This window comes from Toxorhynchites rutilus, chromosome 2 (genome assembly GCF_029784135.1).
Source record: "Toxorhynchites rutilus septentrionalis strain SRP chromosome 2, ASM2978413v1, whole genome shotgun sequence".
NCBI classification, from domain to species: Eukaryota; Metazoa; Arthropoda; class Insecta; order Diptera; family Culicidae; genus Toxorhynchites; species Toxorhynchites rutilus.
In genome coordinates, this window is record NC_073745.1 from 301,806,772 (window position 1) to 301,829,685 (window position 22,914).

General features: G+C 36.3%; 1 protein-coding gene across 1 annotated transcript in view; it reads left to right on the forward strand.

Moving 5' to 3' along the window:
- The first annotated feature begins 9,561 nt into the window (after window positions 1-9,561).
- The window catches only part of LOC129771700 (E3 ubiquitin-protein ligase AMFR-like), a 115,321-nt gene continuing 101,968 nt past the window's right edge, over window positions 9,562-22,914 (forward strand). Inside the window, exon 1 of the mRNA XM_055775625.1 lies at window positions 9,562-10,207. The gene's annotated coding sequence lies outside the window, so the exon portion shown is untranslated. The remainder of the gene's footprint in view (window positions 10,208-22,914) is intronic.

The following is a 22,914-nucleotide window of genomic DNA, read 5'->3' on the forward strand; positions in this document are numbered from 1 at the left end:
AGGATCTTTAATTTCCCTATTATAGAATTACATTTAACCAAACATTTAATATCATTGAACTGGAATAATAAAAAATAAATTAATATCAATGAAACTATCTCAATTTTAAATTATTTTATTACAATTTTCACTATATAATTTGTTTTCTCAATCATATCCAACTAAATTCTGATTACTATTATAATGAATTTAATAAATCAATCTGGCAATCTTGCCAAGCGATGCGATGCAATGTGCCAAATTCGATGTGGTATATATCTAAGATAGGCGTTCAATGGCGTAGTTCCCTTCGTTTTGCTGCATGTTTCATTAGAAGGGATGTTTGCCGTTGTTACTTCCATCGAACATCAGCAATTTCGAGTGCTGATATTCAGAAGTCCATTTTTGTAAATCATTTGTCATTGTTGAAGCATTTCAATATGATGTAATATGTTCTTTATTAGGATCTAATATGATTTACTGTTTCATGATTTTCTTCAGCATGCAACACGATTTACTGCAGTACTGAATCGATTTAAATTATACGCTTATACGACACACAAACTGCATCAGCGTAATATACGCATATGATGCGGACTAAATATATTTTATGACAATGTACATCTTCTTCTTTCTTTGTTTTTAAGAGGCTTTAAACTTTGCAGTTCATTCGCCTCTAATGTACATCATAAAACTGATGTTTATTATACCGAATTGCGACTTAATTTGATAATGATATATAAAATCGAGTTTTTACATTTTATGCGATTTCGAATATACACGATGCATACTTACTTAGCACGTGTAAAATTATACGATTTAGGCCATCTACACATTGGGCAACCGCAACCCGATCTTTGTTGGCGATTTCAATCAGATCTCCAACTCAGCTCTGCACATTGAGGCAACTCAAACGTAATGAATTCGTTAAGTTTTCATATGTCAACTGCATAATCGCTGGCAGAGATGTCATTTCTTCAAATACCAAAATAAATCATATGAAGAGCGAATTATCTAACTCTAGCGAAAAGAGGAAAACAAAAGTACTCAATTTATGCAAACGACATCTAATTGAAAATGTGCGCAATATTTGTAAGCTTCAATGAAATCAAAACGAGCAGTTTTATAATACCTCAACTGCATGTAACAGATAACCAGCACCATTAAAATTTTTTTTGATTGCATGGAAAAGAAAAAAAAAATGACGCGCTGCCATTCGACAGTAGACTTTATTTAGGTTCCGCATCAATCTAAAACAATTGAAAAAATGGATCATTCTAGTAAACATATTCATGTCCAATATTCCGTCGGTCACGAGTTCGAATTTCTGCTAAATTCTCACAGTAATGTTGTATTGTTCTCTACTGTTCCGTTATGATTCCGGCAATGTTTAAAGCAACATCAATTCAAGCATCACCCGGATTGTACTCAGTGGTCATTCCATTCTATCTCTATTTCTGAGTATTAATTATTTATAACGTAACCGGTTCGCGCGAATCCTTGACCACAATATGAACAAGTGTGAAGAGTCACTGCGTCTAGCTCCGGAATACGTGTCACATTGGGAATGTATGTCTGCTTGAAATAATGTGTCTCCCCACTGGTACCGGACCAACATAGATCGTGTCAAGAACCTGATTGTACTCTTCCGATTCGGCTGATCCTACATAGATTGTTTATGAGTAGTAGGAGCTCCCCAAATACAGGCCTGGTACACACGATTACATAATCGAGACGGCTGCCTGCTGGAGAACAATGAACTACAAGGTCTACATCAGCTGATCATATACAGCAGGAATTGTGTATCTCACATGTGCGATAAGAGAACGGAAATAACAATGTGATTTGCCGTTCTCACCTTCTGGGATCTTATCACGAACGAAGCGGTCACGTTGGTGAATTATTCATCACTTCATCGTAGATTGGAAATCGTGAAATATGACACAGAGTAGGATCAACATCAACAACGCACAACAAAAATTGTAAATAGCGGAGCGAAAGTAGTCCGAGATGGTCCGCCAGTGGTGACATTTAATTTAATAGATGTAATTTGTGAGGTGCAATACCTGTAACTGTAAATATAATGTAAAATCTAAACGTTGTGATATGTAAATATAAATTGAGTTTTTACATGTGAATTGTAATTAATGTGAAATGGAATTACACGGATGTGATATGTTTGTTTGTGAAGGAATGTCGGTAGCTAAGTGGTGCGGACTCAATCCACTTCATTCTCAAGCAAATTCTTGCATGTTTTCAAGCGATTTCTTGCAATAAATTCTCAGACCACCAGAGATGCCAGATTTACAAATATGTTTGTAAATTTACAGACATATCTGTAAAACATTCATCACATCTATTCATCACATCAAAAATATTTGACTCACCATATGACATTTTTCCATAGTTTTAATACAGAAAAGTTATTATATTTAGTATATATCAATACACATGACGTTAGACCAGCGATACTCAACCTGCGGCCCGGCAGTCCTTCTTGTTGGCCCAACTGGTGTGTATGATGTTTGGAACTCATACACATAAGTACTTTTGCCTTGACATCATTGCAGACGAAAAAGAGGATACGGTTATTCACAATTAATGAACAATTGCATTCTCTGCAGGTAAGGAAAAATCTTGAACGAAAATTGTCTCTGATAATTATTTTCTGTTCTAGACAAGATTGTTTTGCTGAAATGCAAGGAGATTTATTGAAAAATAGTTAAGTTAGGGTCAGGACTATGCAACCTATGTATTTAAACAACATCGAATAAAAATTTTCATTCTATTTTCAACAACTTACATTTGCTTTCGGGTCTGCTTATGACGAAATATGGGTTACTGTTCGATATTGTTACGACAGACATGGTTCATGGCCGTGTGGTGGTCTAAAACTTGTATAGCCTTGCATGGCGGATGGAAAATATACACTGCATTTTTTTAAAAATAAAAACGACAAGACCGCAAGCCTTGGTGGATGTCCAATATATCAACGGAGAAATACTGTGTTTTATAAAAATTAACAACGCGTATGTTTGTGTATGTATGTGTATGTATGTATGTGTAGATCGTTGAAACATTTAAACACACTTACAGCACATAAGTTATTAAGTGGTCCGAAAAATCATTGAAATGAATGAAATGAAAATTAATAACATTTGAATCACTGAATCGATTTAGATGATCGACATATAAAATTGACCTAGCCTTTTATGAAAAAATATTTAACTTGCGAAAAACATAATTATATTTTAGTAATTATTGATTGTAGTCGTTTTTTATTTTTTTATGACTTTGGACTAGAGGGCGCTATATATTTTTATATTTTTTCTTGAAAGCTGAGGATTTTTTACACAACATATCTCGATATCAGGGTTGCTATTTTTTCGTTTTTTAGATATGATTTTAAAAAAAAATCATTTTCCCCATTTGTCCAAAAATAACTTTCTGCAAAAAATCATAACATTTGAACTACTGAACCGATTTAGATGATCGATATATTAAATTGAAGCCAATAAGCAAAACTCACACTTGCGGGAAGATTGGATTCTAGTAGCATAGGTCTAGTTTAGTCACATATGAATATTGATCGAAGACTTAAAACATGTTAAATTTACAAAATTCTAACTTAAAAACGATAATTATAGCATCTCTGATATCGAGATATGTTAAGTAAATACTCCTCAGCTTTCCATAAAAAATATAAAAAAATATAGCGCTCCTATCTTTAACCGAGAAAACTATGAAAAACTAACTCAATCCATAATTACAAAAACAAAAATATTTATAAAATAATAAAATAATATTTAAAAAAAAATATATCTCGTAAGCTTCAATTTGATATGTCGATGATATGAATCGGTCCAATAGTTCGAAAGTTATGACTTTTTGTAGTGCCATCGAACCATCGATTAGTTTTGCAAAATCATATTTCAAAAACGAAAAAAATAGCATCTCTGATATCGAGATATTTTATGCAAAAGTTCTCAGCTTTCAATCCATATTAAAAATAGGATCCATATTATATGCAAGTTAAATATTTCTCAATTAAAGCTCATTGGCTTAAATTTGATATGTCGATCATCTAAATCGGTTGAGTGGTTCGAAAGTTATAAATTTTTGAAAAAAGTCATTTTGGGAAAAAGTGGAAAAAATGATTTTTGGGATCACCCTAAAATGGAAATGGGCACCCTAATGACAAATTAAAAAAATACGAGTTTAATGTTTTGCGATAAAGAACAAAATTACCACTTTTGACGAAGAGCTGAGAACCACTATATTAGTTTGGCATGGAATGGCTGTATATATATATACAGAATACAATCTTACGTGCATCGTGATGTACAAAGTATTAATGAATAAGTGAAAATTAACGTTAAAAGACATTTCTATAGATCTGCACACTTTTACAGACTTTTCCACATTTATAACAGACATTCACATGTTTTTACAGACTTTTTTTAAAAATCATCTGGCAGCTCTTCCTTCCACTTTTTATCGAATATTTCCAAATCGCAGGAGTAAACATTTACGTGACTCTGACTTTGTTTGTTTTTATTACGTTCGGAAAAACGTTATGACAAAGAGAGGGGACATTAAAAATGCGTTGCTCAGTGAAAGGCTGAGATGGTCTTTTAAAGATGCAATGGTTAATTAAACAATTGACGGAAAAATGTAGTTCGTTCATTTTATAATTTTACTTATTTTTGCCCTTGACAACAATACCTCTTTTATAGTGTTGATTATCATAAGAAAAATAACACTCCTGATCGTTGGATCTCTTTTGACATTTCAATTGGATCTTTTTTGACAGCCGTTTTGATTCAGTCCGCACTACCTAGGTCGGTAGCATATGTGATTGCACTTTGAGTGTTTACGCATTTGGATTGTCGTCGAAATTTGAGTGGATGTGTACTTTTTGTTTTTGCCGACGGTGGCGGAGTTTGTGTCTTATGTGGGGGAAAGGAAATTTTCCCTTCGATGTTGGGGCCTGGAAATGAAGCTATCGGAGTTTGAGAATTTGACGGCTCAATTTGGCTCCCCAACATAGGTCATTCTCCATTCGAAATCCTCTTTCAGTTTGTTCCACCTGATACAATATAAACCATATATAAAATTATATATCAAAATAAAAAATGCTTACGTTTCGTTCGTATTATTATAAACTGGGCAAATCTTGAAAACACTGTTTGTTATTACTACTGACAAACATTGAAACTCAACGAACGCAGAATTAAAAATGTCAACAGAAATTGAACGAAAAAGTTGCCAACATATATCGCGCGTGACTCGACATGCTAGGTTGAATCGAAAAAGTTGGTCCGACTTAAGTTGCCAGTTGCCTAGTGTGTATGCTCCCATTTGATTACACATGCTCTAAACTTTTTTGACATATTCGTTAAATTGCTTTCCAACTTAGGTTGCCTAGTGTGTAGACGGCCTTAACGTTTGCTGGGATATAACCCAGCAAACATTAAATCGCATAACAAGCGTATATATCGAGATGGAAAATGAAAGGTGGGAAGATTTTTAAATCTGTGACGTCACAGATTTTGTTTATGTATGTTACTTTTCTTATAATATCCATTACATAGGAAAAGTGTTATTATTAAAAGTAAAAATAAGCAGATGAAATGAACAAATTAGTATTTTTTCTTAAATCAATGCCAGCGTTCAAAATCATAGGGGCCCAACTGAAATTTTAGCAGAAACTGAAATTTCAGTATTGTTGAGGTGTTCTAAACTTTATTTCAATCTTATTTTACTTCTCGTTACATCGACCAAAAACGTAAATGAACAAAGTCAGAGTTACAAAATCGTTTTTTTCCTTTGGCGGAAAACATTTTACAGCGCATGAGAAAAAAGTAGCAAGTTTTTTTCCGCGTAAAATGCAAGTGAAAAATAAATTGAATAGACTCCATATGACCTAAATTGAGACGAAAAGTTTTCTGCTTCCGTCCTAGTTTTAGACGAATGAAGTGTTCAGCACCCTAATTGTGGAAAAAGGAATTACAATTGCTAACAATAGATAAACTACCATGAAGATGCTCTAAAATCCAAACATAGTAAAAATTAGAATACTAATTCTGATATAAGAAGAAATAACAAAAATGAAACATTTTGGTTCGTGACATGTTCTGTTTATTTTTCAAATGATGAATGTAACGCGAAAAATATTTTTTGGAAATATGTAATTATATCCTCTTTCAACGTTATTCGTTGACACATTCAATTTTGTACCATTTGAGTAACTGACTGTTATGCCTGATATGTGAACTTCTTATCTTCCTGGCTACTAATACAATCAAAGTTTAACACAAGCCAAACCCGTGAATCTTCCCACCTTCTATTTTTCATCTCGCGTATATATAACATCATATGCCCTAAAATTTGGTTGGCATATAATGCGCCTAACTGGCATATGCATGCAAAAGTGGAGGCCACATACATACATGCGAATGCTTACCGAATTTGTTTGGATAAATATGAAACTTTGGCCGGCTATAATAGCGATTATGTTGGAATTGAATTGCGATCTAATATGAATGTATTCATGAATTGTCAAAGCTCCAAATACAACTTTTGTCATACTCTTATACGATTTATTACAGACATAGCAAAAAAACAAATGGCGCAAAATATTTTCGTTAAATGTTTATTATAACCTCACGAATCACCATTTTTATATATGAGTATTTATGTTCGTAGAAATAATAATTGATTGATTGACTTATGTTGGGAGTGGAATATGAATGTTTAAAATTACACAGATTGATGTTTGGTGAAAACTGCTCCGATGTGGGTTCGAACTTCGGTCGTCTGGATTATCATCCACCAGCTATCTCGCGCGGCTATCTGAAATTTAATTCAACAGCGGTTTTTTTTTTATCTGTATTACAGTGACTTTCAACTCATTTGGCTGGTTCGTCACTTTTACTTCCATTTTTGGAAGAATGTCGGGAGTGAGAATTGAACTCGTGACCTTTAGCGTGAGAGGCATGGATGTTACCACTACGCCAGATCGCCTCCACAACAGCGGTTAAAACTTTCGCGTGCATCAGCATTTCATTGACATTTCTATATGATGTAATATGTTCTTTATTAGGATCTAATATGATTTACTGTTTCATGATTTTCTTCAGCATGCAACACGATTTACTACAGTGCTGAATCGATCTAAATTATACGCTTATACGACACACAAACTGCATCAGCGTAATATACGCATATGATGCAGATTAAATATATTTTACGACAATGTACATCATAAAATTGATGTTTATTTGCGAATTGCGACTTAATTTGATAATGATATATAAAATCGTGTTTTTACATTTTATGCGATTTCAAATATACACGATACATACTTTGGTTGATATTATATACGATTGTGATTTATTCTGATTTCTTGTAAGACTTAGTACGTGCAAAATTATACGATTTAATGTTTGCTGGGAACGCACACCAACAAACCACCGCATTCGTGAAATAGAAAACGTTTTTTTATTACAGAGTCAGTTTTAAAAACGAATTCGCTATAACAACTCAATCTTTATTTTCGTTCGATGAGTTCGATTGTGAAGATAATTACGGGGCTCAGAATGCAAGGGGTGTAAGTGACTTGATCGATTTCTCTTCATCAACTTTTGACGTAGGATTACGTCTTTCGGGAACATATTGGGGTACAAATTGAAAAATGAAAATCGATCGCATCATGAAAAATGTCCAATTTCAAACGCTTGTTACTCATTCATTTCATGATGGATTGATGAGATTTTTGCATCAAACGATTACGGCACTCCATAACAATTTTTCACATTGAATAAAATAGTATATATCATATAACTAACTATCGAACAATTGAAAAAATTCAACCCCTATCCAAACAGAGATACCCAGTCCTGATAGGTCGAAATTGACGTCATTTCTTTTTCGCGCCCGATTCATTCTCTCACCGGCAAGCTGCATGGCAATCGAGTAGGAGGCGCCTACTTCACACATACCAAATGATATAAAAGGAAGGAGCATTCGTGGATCTCATTCATTCTTACAACGGACGTGGAACGGACAACAACAAGTGGAGAGCAGCAGCAGTGGACGCGGCTAATATATAGACGAGCATCGAAGCTGTGTGGTCAATAGGCTAGCTGTGCCTCACATCAAGCTTCTATGGCAGTATAAGCAGCGGCAAACTACTACTACTACTACTAGTGGCAGCAGCAAGCATCGCGAGCGGAGCATTTCGGGCACGCTCTCTCCATCAGAAGTGCGAGCACACGCTTCTTGGAATCGTGAAAGTGCAGCAGTGAACTTCAAGACATCGAAGCATCGAATCTGAGCGTCCAACAATTGAGCTGTGTCTCATATCGAACTTAAGTGGCAGTAGCAGCAGCAGCGGCGGTAAACATCGAGGCCTAACATCAACAATCGAGCTGTGTCCCGCATCGGTCCAGTACTGATGGCAACAGCAAACATCATGAGCAGAAAGTTTCAGGCATGTTCTGTCTTTCTGCTGATGCTGCTGCTCAGTCAGATTTCTCATTTTGTTCGACGCTCAGATCGGTAAACATATATGTTTTTAGTGTTTTAAGTGTGGTCACATCAGATCAACATCAACCAACATGACCTCATGCGGCAAGGAAGGCAAAGGAGGATCGAAGCGTATCGCAAGGTTCTACATGACAATATCCAGTGTATCAAACTCGCTATTCGCCGTTTAGCTCGACGTGATGGTGTCAACGAAAACCACCAAAATAAAAACAGAAGTAGGCAGCAGCGGCTCCGAAAAAGCTATCGCTGCCAAAAAACAAAAAATACCCAACATCCAAACCAAACGGCCCTTTTCAGGGCCGTCAGATCATTATCAAAGAGTTTAACAATATATTTTTTCAAACATCCAAAATCAGCACGCGACAGATAGCCTAACGTAATCCTACGTCAACTATGCGGTCGTGTCTCGGACACAACCTTCTGTGACTTTTTATTTAGTTAATAACTCAACTGCAAAAACGTTCCAATTTAAGTTTGCTATACAATCCGATAGATGAGGTTCTGACCTGTCTTCCACATTAAATAGAGCTGGGAATGTATTTGCAGCTAAGTTATGACCAAAAGAGAGAGAGAGTCGATGTAGAGAAATCGATCAAATCACTTACACCCCTTTCATTCTAAGCCCCTCAATTATGAAAATCTTCTGGCAACCACCACATGCGTTCATTCGCGGAAAAACACTCCACACACAGTTTCGCCGTATTGAAATTGCGTTCGCATCGCGTTAACTATTTACGTTTACAGGTTTGTCCAATTAGCTAGATGTCCAATTAAAGGCGAATCCCTGTACGATACAAACAATCCAGCACACCTGTAGTAAATATCGCACACTTTGATTCTCGCTTCGCACCTGTTCCACTTTCCGAAACATTCCACCCGTTCATCCAACTGTCAGCGCACAAGCCGGTGAACTTGTACACCCACACAATCACCACCCGCTGTGTGTGCGTGCCCACCGTGTATGTCACGTACCCCACAGCAGAAAGTCACCTCAGGCACTGCCGCTGCCTTCAGCCACTGCAGTGAGTCGAGTAGGGTTTCGAAACGGGCACATCGCACGAGGGTTCATTCCGTGTTTTCGTTGTCGCGGCGACGGGTGTGCAATCGTTTTCGCGCTGATTGCGTGTGCTAGAATCCGCATACCACAGATATTGTTGTTGTTGGACTGACAAAAGTCTGTCAAACCTAAAGTGAGTGGTAGAAGGAGAGCAGAAGTGAAGAAAAAATACTGCGAAAGGCTTTTTTGCGATGTGCGGTTTATTAGATCCGAAACGGAGACACCAAATATCGATTTAGACGACGGACGGCGCGGTTGGTTTGGGTTTTCCTCTGCAATCCGTAGTTTTTTTTCGTTCTCGTCAAGAGGGGAACTATTGTGACAAGTGGTGGAATGAAGTAAGCTGTGGTCACAATCGACGTCGGAAGCGAACGGAATTGCGAAATTTTGGTGAAGTTTTCATTTTGGTTCTTTCTGGAAGTGCAAACATTATCTAATTTTGGCGAAAAAAAAGTGACGGAATAGTAGAAATATTGTTGTTGTGATTGCAGAACGGGTTGAAAGTTTATAAGAATCACTTGCTCAATGCAACATTGTGTTGTTATGGTTTAATTTTGTTGCTTTTTGAGGAGCTGCCTTGCAAAAGAGGATTAAGCCATCGGCTCTAGCAGACTTGTGCAGGTCAGTATTGTGCCGTAACGTTCCAGAACAACTTCAGCATACTGTGGGATATGTACCTATATAGTATACCAATGAATTATGGAGGAAAGGAAAAATCGTAGGTGACACCGGGAATTGTCTCCTCAGAGAGTATCCAACCTTCATTGTTATAGTCCTTCGATTTTTGCTGTACATCCTAAGTTGCCATTGTAGTTATAATGAAAATGTAGAAGAATACTTGAAACCACTTCTATTGTTATTTTGTAAAAAAAACTTGGTATGTTAGCCTTCTATACGACTAGGCAAGCGTTACAGGTACCCGGTGTGAGCAAACGATACCGTATTCATTATTAACCCTTTGCGGTCGTATTAAATTTGGGCATGGGTGTCGTACTAGTCGGAATTACTTTTCCTCGAAAAAGCAGTGATACATGCAAGATTATGAAAAATAAACATTTTTTTTGTGAACTATATATACAGTCAACTCTCCCTAACTCGATATCCAAGAACACCATCGAGTTAGGGAGGTATCGAGACACAGAACATTTTTTCATAATTTTTTTTCTGTCATAAATTGTCATGTATTATGGTAAGTGTCTCAATTATGGCATGAATTTGAATTTTTGATTCTTCCCCTTAAAGTGAAAAAACACCTTTCTCACATAAAAAAAAATTCTTCCTGAATCTCTCAGGAAATGATAAACGTTTATATTTCGCGAAAAAAAATTGTTCTACGCATATGTTCGAATTTCTACGATAACAGAGTTATAGACCTTTTTTTTTTGTTTCAAACTCTTGCCTCAAACTGGCTCTACATTAAAAAGTACGCTTTGTAAACCGATTCTGTTGCTTTCATTTGAAAGATGAGAAAATTTACTATGGGATATAGTAGTGGAACATCCAAATGAGTGGATTAGTGAATGTTATTTTACATTTTGGAAGTGGAAAATTTAAAAGTTAGTTTTTTTTTTAAATATGTAATTCATAATTTTATCCCAAATAATCATAATAAACTTGGTTGTTTCTATCAACCAAATTAAAGCTTCCTCACCACTCTACAATTTGTTCTTTGACGCCCAACTTCTATCTCTCTTAATTTGTTGCAATATCGATATAAACAATTCCTGATGAAAATTCAATCAAAGTTTTCAAAAATCGCGATTTTCAACCCACTGTACTTATAAAAGCCACTTAAATTTCACTTTTATGTTGAAAGGCTAATTTTTTTCTTGAAGTTATTCATATTTGAATTAAAAAAAACTTTTTTTCGAACTGTACATAATCGAGTCGTAAATTTTATATATTCGAATCATATACAATCGAGTCCGATCTGCATAAGAGACTAGGTTGACAAAGAGAATATTGATTAAGTATGGGCGAATTTCATGCCAACTCATCCTAGGAGTTGGAGCACCATTTCAGATAGTAGTGAAACGTTGTGGGTGTGAAGACATGAGTCATTCAAGCAACTTTGCATACTTGAAATATTCGAAATAAAATTAGACTTCTTTTTGAAAAAAACCCAAATTTTTATTCTTATTTTTTTACAAAAATTTATAACTTAAAAACTATGATACCTTCAAAATTCTTGAATGAAATGCAGGAAATTATTTAAATTTTTACAAAAAATACCAAAAAATTTCGCTGGCAAGAAAGTTATTTTAAAAATTAAAATCATTTTTCTCAAAAACGTATTTTTTAAAAATTCCCAAATATATATATTTGAATAGCCCTTACAATTTCCAACAAGTCGTCCATACATCGGAAGATGGGCACTTTTACAGGGAAAAAGTTTTTCGAGCAACAATTTTTTCATGTTTTCTTTGAAAAAAATACAACTTATCCTAATTTTGTTTAAAGTCGAGATAGCGATATAATGTATTCGACGAAGTTTTAGATCTTGTTAAAATATAAACTTTGGTCGAAGACATCAACTTTCTATCTTTCATAGTTTTTGGAATGTAAGTCATTTTTGTATGAAGACTCCTGGAAAAAATAATGATTTGTTCGTAACACTTTGTGTTAAAATTCTCACGTTCGACATGTTCTTGACATGTTTCTTAATAGAGAAAAGGATATTACTTAGGTTTTCATTAAAAATTATCAAAGAATTTTTTGGAAAAAAATTTAATTGTAAAAAAATTTTTAAAAATTAAAATTCATTTTTCTCGAAAACATATGGTTTTAAAATTCTGAAAAAAAATAGATGTGAATAGTCCTTAAAATTTCCAACAAGTTTTCCATACATAGCACGATGGGCACATTTACATAGAAAAAGTTCTTCGAACAACAACTTTTTCATTTTTTTCATTGAAAAAATACTGTTAATGTTTGATTCGTAACATTTTTATGTATAAATTATCGCAGTTTACATGCTCTGCTAACTTTTCTCTAATTAGAAACATGTCAAACGTGAGAATTTTAACACAAAAATGTTACGAGCGAAACACCTTTTTTTTAGGAGTCTTCAAACAAAAATGACTTATGTTCCAAAAACTATAACAAATAGAAAGATGACGTCTTCGACAAAAATTCATATTTTAATAAGATCTAAAACTTTGTCGAATACACTATATCGCTATCTTGACTTTAAACTAAATTAGGATTAGTTGTATTTTTTTCAAAAACAAAATGAAAAAGTTGTTGTTCGAAAAACTTTTGCCCTGTAAAAGTGCCCATCTACCGATGTATGGACGACTTGTTGGAAATTTTAGGGGCTATTCATATATATATGTATTTGGGAATTTAAAAATAATACGTTTTTGAGAAAAATGAATTTTAATTTTTAAAATAACTTTTTTGTCAGCAAATTTTTTTTCAAATAAATCTTTGGTATTTTTTTTTGTAAAAATTTGAACAATTTCCTACATTTCATCCTTTGACATAAATTTTGTAGGTATCATAGTTTTGAAGTTATTTTTTTTGTAAAAAATTAAGAAAAAAAATTGGCTTTTTTCAAAAAGTAGTATAATTATTTTTCGAATATTTCAAGTACAGGCAAAGCTTTTTTTTTGTGCGTGGGATAGGGACCGCATAAAAAAATCGTGCAAAACTTCACCAGCAGCTTTAAAAAATCTTGTTCACATTTTGAATTTTTTTTTGTGCGGTAGATAGGGACCGCATAAAAAAAATTTCCCCCAAAAAAATAACTCAAATCCCCGTAATTCACCGTTCAATTTCCTTTTGTTTCCCTGCTTTGCGATGAGATACTTTGCCTTTTCGGTTGCGCGTGGCTGTTTTGTGATTTTAGATGCAAGTCGAATCGTGTTGCTGTTAGAAATCATGTCATGCAACAACTTACTCACAAAGAGCATTTGATGGAAGGAGGGGAATGATTTCAGAAGTGGATAATTCAGACGCAAATATGATTTTTTCGCACTCAAATGAATATAAACCATCGAAAAAGACTAAATGGACGATAACTTCGTCAAATATGCTTCTTTTCATACACCGCACAAAAAAAACCGCACAATAATAGGTTTTACTGTATGCAAAGTTGCTTCAGTGAACCATTTCTTTACACCCACAACGCTTCACTGCTACCTGATATGGCGCTGCCAACGGCCAGTCGAGTTGGCATGAAATTCGTCATGTTATTTTAACTAAATTGTAACGATCACACAAGAAATGTTCAAATAGTTTCACAGGAACAGTTTCACAGTTGATTTCAATATTCCGGACATATCCTTCAGATTTGATTTAACGTTCGAAAGAGTAATTTCGACACAATCATCTGAATCTCCCTGAATATTCTCAAACTCGATAGGACTGCTATTTTCAGCGTTTTCCTCAGCTTTTTCAACACATTCCAGTATATCGGTATCTGGCATCAGATCACAGCATATCACGTTTTGGTCCTTTTCGCACTAATCATTAAAGGACGTTGAGCAATCGAACGGTGCTGTACTGTCGACATCAGCAAGCTCACGACGCATTTATTATGCCAGCGAAATATCACTATCATCATTGATCCATTTCTCAAAAAGCTAGTTACTCGAATAATGAATTCAGCGTATCCAAAATGATCAGAACTTTTCACTTTAGATGAGCAAAGATTTTGTCGCTGGAGACATCTATGCAATTATTCAAATCACATCAGACATTTATGCAAACAGTAGTTCTGATCATTATGAACAATCTTTTCCATCGCACCAAAATGGTTAACTTCTGCTGTTATTATTTTTGTCCTACATTCTTATGCATTCAACGCACTGTGCGTTGTCTTGTGTGGGTCACTACCTTTGTTTGATACTGAGTACCGTTATCTATTACTCATAGCAGCACCGCATTGATTCGTTAACAGGTTCACTAGAGAAGCTTCGTTCAGGAAAAGCATAAACTGATACTTGGTTGAGAAAAAGATAAGATTAGCATGGTCTCTTGCTGTGGTGGCTGAGAGCAGACAAACGACCACAAAGAGTTAAACATCTCATATACAGGATATCTATTGGACAGTTTCTCTGATTTCCGTAGAAACTTCATACACGAGAATCCAGTGTTGCCCAATCAAATAATCACTAATAATTCGAATTGAAAACAAACAATATTTATTATTAACTCCGCCTGCGGATGACGGATCTCTATAGTAGCATGTCCGAAAAAGAACCTGAAACTATTGAGAACCAGAGCAGTGGGTCCAAAGCCCCGAAGAAGGAGGATGGGGGTAATAGCTGTTTTCCATGGTTATTATAGAAAGAAAGTAATGGATAAACCCCTAAGCCAAGGTGTCATGCGACCCGTTCCGAGGGTTGAATGGTATGGGGGGTTTCATCAAATACCTTGCCTATAACGGAGCCTGTGGAGCACTATAATTCTAGGATTCGAGGATTCTCTACACAAAAATGTAAGTTTCTCTATGACAGAACACAAACTGCACCAAGAGCAGCAATTCTTATACGGGATAACATAAGGTATGTACCGATCACAGAATTTATCAACCGTGACATCGTGGCAATACAATTGGAGGTTCCAACGACCCGAGGGAAAACCGTTATCATCGTCGCTTCGGCATATTTCCCAGGGGACAACGTTGAAGTTCCTTCATTTGAAGTTGCTATGCTGATACAACATTGTAAATTAAATAACAAACAATTCATCATAGGATGTGACGCCAATGCCCACCATACGATCTGAGGCAGTAGCGACATCAATGTTAGAGGTGAATGTTTGCTTGAATATTTAATGTCAAATTATATTAACATTTGTAATCAAGGAAACGATCCAACATTTGTTAACTCTATTAGACAAGAAGTTCTTGAAGCGTCATTCTGTGTGTTCTTTGTGCAATTTGGTTGGTTCAGGTCAATCACGGAGAGCAACTACGAATTGTACAGTCTACCCAAGCTCAAGCTCTATTAGACAAGAAGTTCTTGATCTAACGCTCTGCATTTCAAAACTGTCAGATAAGATAAAAAATTGGCATGTGTCAAATGAAGAACCTCTATCTGATCATAAACATATAATGTTTAATTATAATTCTGGTGATCTTTTGATCGAACAATTCAGAGATCCGAGAAAAACAAATTGAGATAGTTATCATTCCAAACTTCAGGAGAAAATTTTAATATCAGTGGAAAGTATTTCTTCCACTGAACAGCTTTGAAATAGTTTCATCAGAATTTGAAAACAATATTAAATCCACTTTCGAAGAACACTGTCCACTGAAGCAAAAAACTTCAAGTAAGGATGCATCTTGGTGGAACAAAAAACTTGAAAGGCTTAGAAAATTGTCTAGGAAACTTTTCAACAAAGCAAAAATTATCTCTGATTAGACAGATTACAAAAACTGTCTAACAGAATATAACAAAGAAATCCGTAAATCTAAGAGAAGGGATTGGAAGTTCACCTGTGAACAGAAATGGTCAATATACAACCGATTCCCAGGAAACGCTTAGTATCATGATGGAAACACACGCACAGGTCTTCAACACAGCTCAATCTTGTCTAATCAGAGACGAGAATAGAGCTAATGAATTGGCTTGGGCGGTCTTCACGAAGTCAAGGGTTGAATGGGCAGTGGATTCCTTGAAGCCCTTTAAATCTCCAGGACCAGACGGGATTTATCCGGTGCTGTTACAAAAAAGCAAGGATATCACTGTCCCTCTTCTAATGGAGATGTTTAGAGCTAGTATGGTACTAAGCTACATTCCTAGTAAATGGCGAGAAGTCCGGGTTATATTTATTCCCAAGGCTGGCAAACGTGACAGGACGACTCCCAAAGCGTATAGACCAATTATTCTAACATCTGTCATCCTCAAAATGATGGAAAAGGTCATTGATCTCCATATAAAATCATCATATTTGAACAAGAGACCATTGAGCAAATTTCAATTTGCCTACCAAGCAAATAAATCAACTGAAACAGCGCTTCACACGTTCATTTCAAAAATAGGGAAGTCTTTTGATGCTAAAGAAATCTCACTTACAGCTTTTCTTGATATTGAGGGATCATTTGACAATGCACCCTACAACTCTATAAATAAAGCTATGAAAAAATGTAGTTTTGACATGTGCATCTCCAACTGGATACATGCCATGCTAACCAACCGACTAATAACAGCTAAATTAGGAGGATCTACTCTAACAACGAGACCAACTAGAGGTTGCTCTCAAGGAGGAGTTCTGTCTCCTCTGTTGTGGTCCCTAGTTGTCGACGATCTTCTTAATAACCTAGCTACTTTAGGATACGAAGTCATTGGTTTTGCTGATGACATAATTATCTTAGTTAGGGGTAAATGTGAGTATACTATTTCCAATAGAATGCAAACAGCCCTTAACTACACACTCAAATGGTGCAACTTGGAAGGACTTAGTGTTAATTCTTTAAAAACAGTCATAATTCCATTTACCAGAAAAAGAAAGTACAGGGTTTTCCATTTCGGGCTTCCGAAAGTATACAGCCCTGCGCTGACAACCGTTTGACATAGCAGTCAACCAAAGCGTCATATCGTTAGTTGAATGTCTGCCATTTTACAATATGGATCGTTTTAGCATCGCACAACATGTTAATTTTGTTAAATTATACTATAAAAATTATGAAAAAACCGGCAAATGTTTTTCGAGCATTACGGACGGATTTTGGTCGTCATGGACGGCCTACAGAGCACACAATCGCTAATGTAGTGCGTAAATTCGAACAAACTGGATCCGTAGCAGATATTGTGAAACCTGTGCATCATCGTAATGTGCGTTCGGCCGAAAATATTGCTGCTGTTGCTGCCAGTGTGGAGGATGATCCGAATGTTTCGATTCCACGGCGTGCTCAGCAATTGGGCTTGTCAAACACATCATTGTGGCGAATTTTGCATTTGGACTTGCACCTACATCCATATAAAGTTCAACTGATACAAAAATTAGAGCGTGGTGACCATGGAATGCGTCGGACATACGTCGATTGGGTAAACGAACAACAGTAGCAAAATGCTGAATTTTCGCATCAAATTTTCTTCAGCGATGAGGCACATTTCGAGCTCAGTGGCTATGTGAACACCAAAAATTGCCGTATATGGGGCTCAGAAAATCCACACGTGATTGTTGAGAGGCCAGTGCATCCGCCAACAGTCACTGTTTGGTGCGCATTATGGTCTGGTGGAGTCATCGGGCCGATTTTTTTGCCACAAATTGAAGATATGGATACGGATGACATGTGGTTTCAGCAGGACGGCGCCACGTGCCACACAACACGACCGAACATAGCCATATTGCGAACGAAATTTGAGGGACGCATAATTTCGCGTTTTGGTGATGCCAATTGGCCGTCCAGATCATGCGATTCGAACCCGCTAGACTTTTTTTAGTGGGGTTATGCGAAAGACCGTGTCTATGCCAACTCTCCGCAAACTCTTGAACATTTGAAAGACAACATTCGTGAAGTTATGACCGAGATACCGCCCCATATGTGCCGAAAAGTCATCGAAAATTACCTGTTTCGGATCAAGGTGTTCGAGAAAGCCCTAGGTGGACATTTGAATGATGTTGTATTTCACACATAATGGCATAAACCAAACTTTAATTTGAAATAAAAGTTTCATCGAAATTCGAATTCTAAGTGTGTTTTATTCCAATTTACTTTCGGAATTTAAAGTTGGAAAACCCTGTATAAGATTCTACTTCTTAGATTGGGAGGTGTACAATTGGAGCTTTCAAAACAAACCAAATATTTAGGTGTCATGCTTGACCAAAAACTAAATTGGAACGACCAACTGGAGTATGCAATATCTAAAGCCCAGACTGCTCTCTGGAGTTGTAGTAGTATATTCGGGAAAAAGTTTAACACAGTAAATGACACAGGCAATAGTGAGACCCAGACTAACATATGCTTCGCTAGTGTGGTAGCCTAAAACTACACAAATATCAGCTCAGAAAAAGCTCGATAAACTACAACGTCTGGCATGCTTATCAATAACTGGAGTAATGCCTAGCGCACCTTCCAAAGCCCTAGACGCTCTTTTATACCTTCTACCACCAATATGTGCAACTTGAAGCGGAAAAAGGTGCTCTTAGGCTGAAACGTATAAAACATTTTTTAGAAGGAGATCTCACAGGGCATTTACAAATCCAGAAAGATTTTCAACTGAACACTATAGTAAGCATGAATGAAGACTGGATGGAAACAAAGACTAACTTCAGTGTTCCCTTCAAAGTGATTGAATTCAATCGCAACGAATGGGAAGAAGGTGGTCCCAAAACTCGTCCAGGATCACTCTTGTTTTATACCGATGGATCTAAAAAAGGTAAATCTACGGGAGCTGGTATTACTAAACCAGGAATCGACATGTCAATTCCAATGGGACAGTGGCCTACAGTTTTTCAAGCAGAAATACAAGCTATTCTAACATGTACAAATATTTGTTTGACTAGAAAATACAGGTATGCCAATATCTGTATCTTCTCAGATAGCCAAGCAGCTCTTAATGCAGTAAAAGCATACACATGTCAGTCAAAGCTAGCTTGGGAATGTATTTTAGCCTTAAAACAACTAGCTGCTACTAACGAAGTTAACCTATACTGGGTGCCTGGTCACTGCGGTATAGAAGGTAATGAAAAAGCCAATCTCTTAGCAAGATTAGATTCTTCAACTAAATTCGTCGGGCCTGAGCCATTTTGTAGATTATCTACATCATGCATTAAATCGGAGCTCAAAACCTGGGAAATATCAATGGTTGAAGCCAACTGGAGGGCTCTATCAACACCAAGACAATCCAAATTATTCATTACACCTTGTAACAGAATAACACGCAACCTAATCAGCTTGAATAAGCCAGATTTGAGTACATTAAACGGTCTATTGACCGGACACTGTCCGAGCAGGTATCACCTTAAAAAAATCGGAAAACTGGCAGATGATAACTGTCGTTTCTGCAATTTTGAAGCTGAGACTTCGGAACATTTACTGTGTCAATGCAGTACACTAATTCAGCGAAGACTGCGAATTCTTGGAAAGGACATTCTTATGCCTAACGAGATTTGGTCTGCTGAACCAAAACAGGTAAGGAACTTCATAAAGGAAGTCATACCTTCGTGGGGGAAATGCAAAGTCCTGGTGCGACTATCACTTATTACCTGAGTGGTGGAACGAACTGACACTTCATACATAGCAAACTGGAGTGCACTACAATAGATCAAACTAACGCCATATGAGCCTTAATAAAATATATATTTTGGATAAAAAAAAAAGATCAAACTAATGGTCGCAGTGGTACAATGCTCCTACAGAAGAAGAACAATATTTATTCAACTTCTCGATGAAGTTAACGATTTTTCAGACTTCCTGTCATCGATTTTAAACAAAAAAAATTGAATTGGATGAAATCGAGGCCAATACTTTCGTAAACCTTCGGTGAATTATTACAAGTGGTGTCAAATCTATCACAGCAAATCGCCTTAATAAGCTTTTCTGAGTGGATCGGCACGCAAAATGTATTGGTTCCACTTTCTCGGAAGCATTTTTTTTGGACCGTTCTGTTTACCATTCTCCAAGGTTCACGAACGAATGTTTTTAATTGCAAACAATCTGGCGTTGTGAATGATATGAACGTAAAAAATTTCCATTTCTGTTTTGTTCCATATTGTTGCATAAATGGATGATTAAAAAATAATACATATAATTTGAACTCAAATTAATATTGAATATGGGAACCCCATTTCGTGCTATGGCTCTAAAAACAATTTCATCTACCATATGATCCGATCTGAGAGAATGAGTAATGATATAAATATAGCTGTTTCGGTTCGATTCGGGAAACGTGATCAATCCGACCCTCGCGTCTGAAACGTATGATTACTGTGGCACTATGGTAATGTGGAACGGAAGTGTTCAAAGAACAAGCGTTAAATGTTAACCCGCGTCGTAGGCAGACACCTACAAAGCGGTTGGTGGAAGCAAGGGTATGATCCCGATTATTTTACGGAGAATCAGAAAACAGGTCACGTTTTGACGTAGGACTACGTCTTTCATTTCTATACCGGGGTGTAAAATCAAAGTTTCGAAAACGAAAGCGTTACGCCGGAGACCGAGATTTTGAGAGTTAATAGCTCTTAAACAACTGAACGAAATGGTATGATAAACACTTCATTCGAAAGATAAAATGTATACGCGTTCTATACTTCTTACTTTCTGATCCAAAAACATGTTTCAATAGTCTTAAATTTGCTTTCAAAACAGGCTATTGAAATCACCAATCGGTATATAAGCGAGCGCCGCTCTGAAATCCACTCAGTTCTAATTGAACAGCGATTGGAGCATGTTGTCGCTGTTGTGGTGAAGCTCTTCATTTATCATGAAAGCGCGGATGAACGGTGTCACCAAGAGCCTGTTTGTGCACCTTAGGCCAGGAGGGGATCCATCAGGAGAAGAGTGATGCCACAAACGGTTTCCCGGGAAGATCTCGAAGCAGCCGCTACATACACACACATACACGCGCGGAATTCTTTCCGTTTGGATGCCATTCAGCATCGAGAAAGAGCCGGAAAATAATCTACCAGTTCCTCTGGGAATTTAAAAATACATTCATGTGAAAGAGTTTATTTGAATGTTTTCTATCCATGTAACATTGTGACCAAATATGTTTCAATCAAGTGCTATTAACAGATGTTTATCGAGTTAGCATAAACCACTGGTGGGCTTCCAGTATCGAGGAAAATGTGGAAATATCCAATCGTTACTGAAAATAATATGCCAGTTCCTCTGGGAATTTAAAATTACATTCATGTGAAAGAGTTTATTTTAATGTTTTCTATCCATGTAACACTGACCAAATACATTTGGTTTTGTGATTTTTCAATCAATCGCAATTAACAGGATACCTTCTGAAGATTATTCTTCTCCGTCAGTAGGATATTTCCGTATCCAATATTGTATGCGCCCGCAATCGATTATTGCTCAGTCGCCGAAAGTTCCGAGCTCAGAGAGTTCATTCCCCTCTAGTTTGCCTTCCAAATTGCCATCGTAAACCACGCCTTCTCTCGATTCAATCACGCACAAAAAGCATACTTAAGCGATATTCTGGTGGTGAGACGCATTCATTTTTCGTGAGGACATCGACAAGACAACATCGTTGCTGAGGGTGCTGGACGGCTTGTTTGAAACTGTGAGGAGCACTTAGAAGCCGATACTTCAGGAGAAGAGAAGGTGACCATCGAATCAGCCGCTACACACACATACACGCACGGAATTCTTTCCGTTTGGATGCCGTTCAGCATCGAGAAAGATCCGGAAAATAATCTGCTAGTTCCTCTAGGAATTTAAAAATACATTCATGTGAAAGAGTTTATTTGAATGTTTTCTATCCATGTAACACTGTGACCAAATATGTTTCAATCAAGTGCTATTAACAGATGGTTATCGAGTTAGCATTAACCACTGGTGGGCTTCCAGTATCGAGGAAAATGTGGAAATATCCAATCGTTACTGAAAATAATCTGCCAGTTCCTCTGGGAATTTGAAATTACATTCATGTGAAAGAGTTTATTTTAATGTTTTCTATCCATATATCCGTGACGAAATACATTTGGTTTTGTGATTTTTCAAACAATCGCAATTAACAGGATAGCTTCTGAAGATTATTCTTCCCCATCAGTAGGATATTTCCGTATCCAATATTGGATGCATAAAACCTTGTGCCTCCAACGTAACGCTCTCGTTTTCGAAGTTCTCCAAATATTCATTCATTCAGAATAAATTCAGATTCAACTTCAAACAAATGAACTCTGAATCAACGATAGTCCTACGTCACCCTTGCGGTTATACCATAGATATAACCCACCTCCTGTTTTTATGAAATAAAGTTAACATTAATAACTATTTTTGCCACGAACGGATTTAGACGATTTATATACCAAACGAATCGGAAATTCACTAAGATTTGTTCTTTATGCCATATATTATAATCTCCTGAAGTGTAAGCGGTTTATATTGATGAAAACTAGAAGCATTTCCATTTTTCCATACATTTGTTCTGCTCATTTGAGAGCTTCCCTACCCATGCCGTCAATAACGAGCAACTCATCGGCAAGCATCGAAAGGGAATAATTTTAAGTCACCATGACCAAAAAAAAAGAACGAAGGGGAATATTTGCCTAGAGCATAAATATTGAATCTCGTTAAGGCAAACTTTCATCATTCTTCAAACAAACAAACTGGAAATTATCAAATGCAAATTATCTGTCTCACATCATCTCAAAGCGTGATCATTGTATAGGAGTACTGTTTAAGCTTGTTTTCGATATGT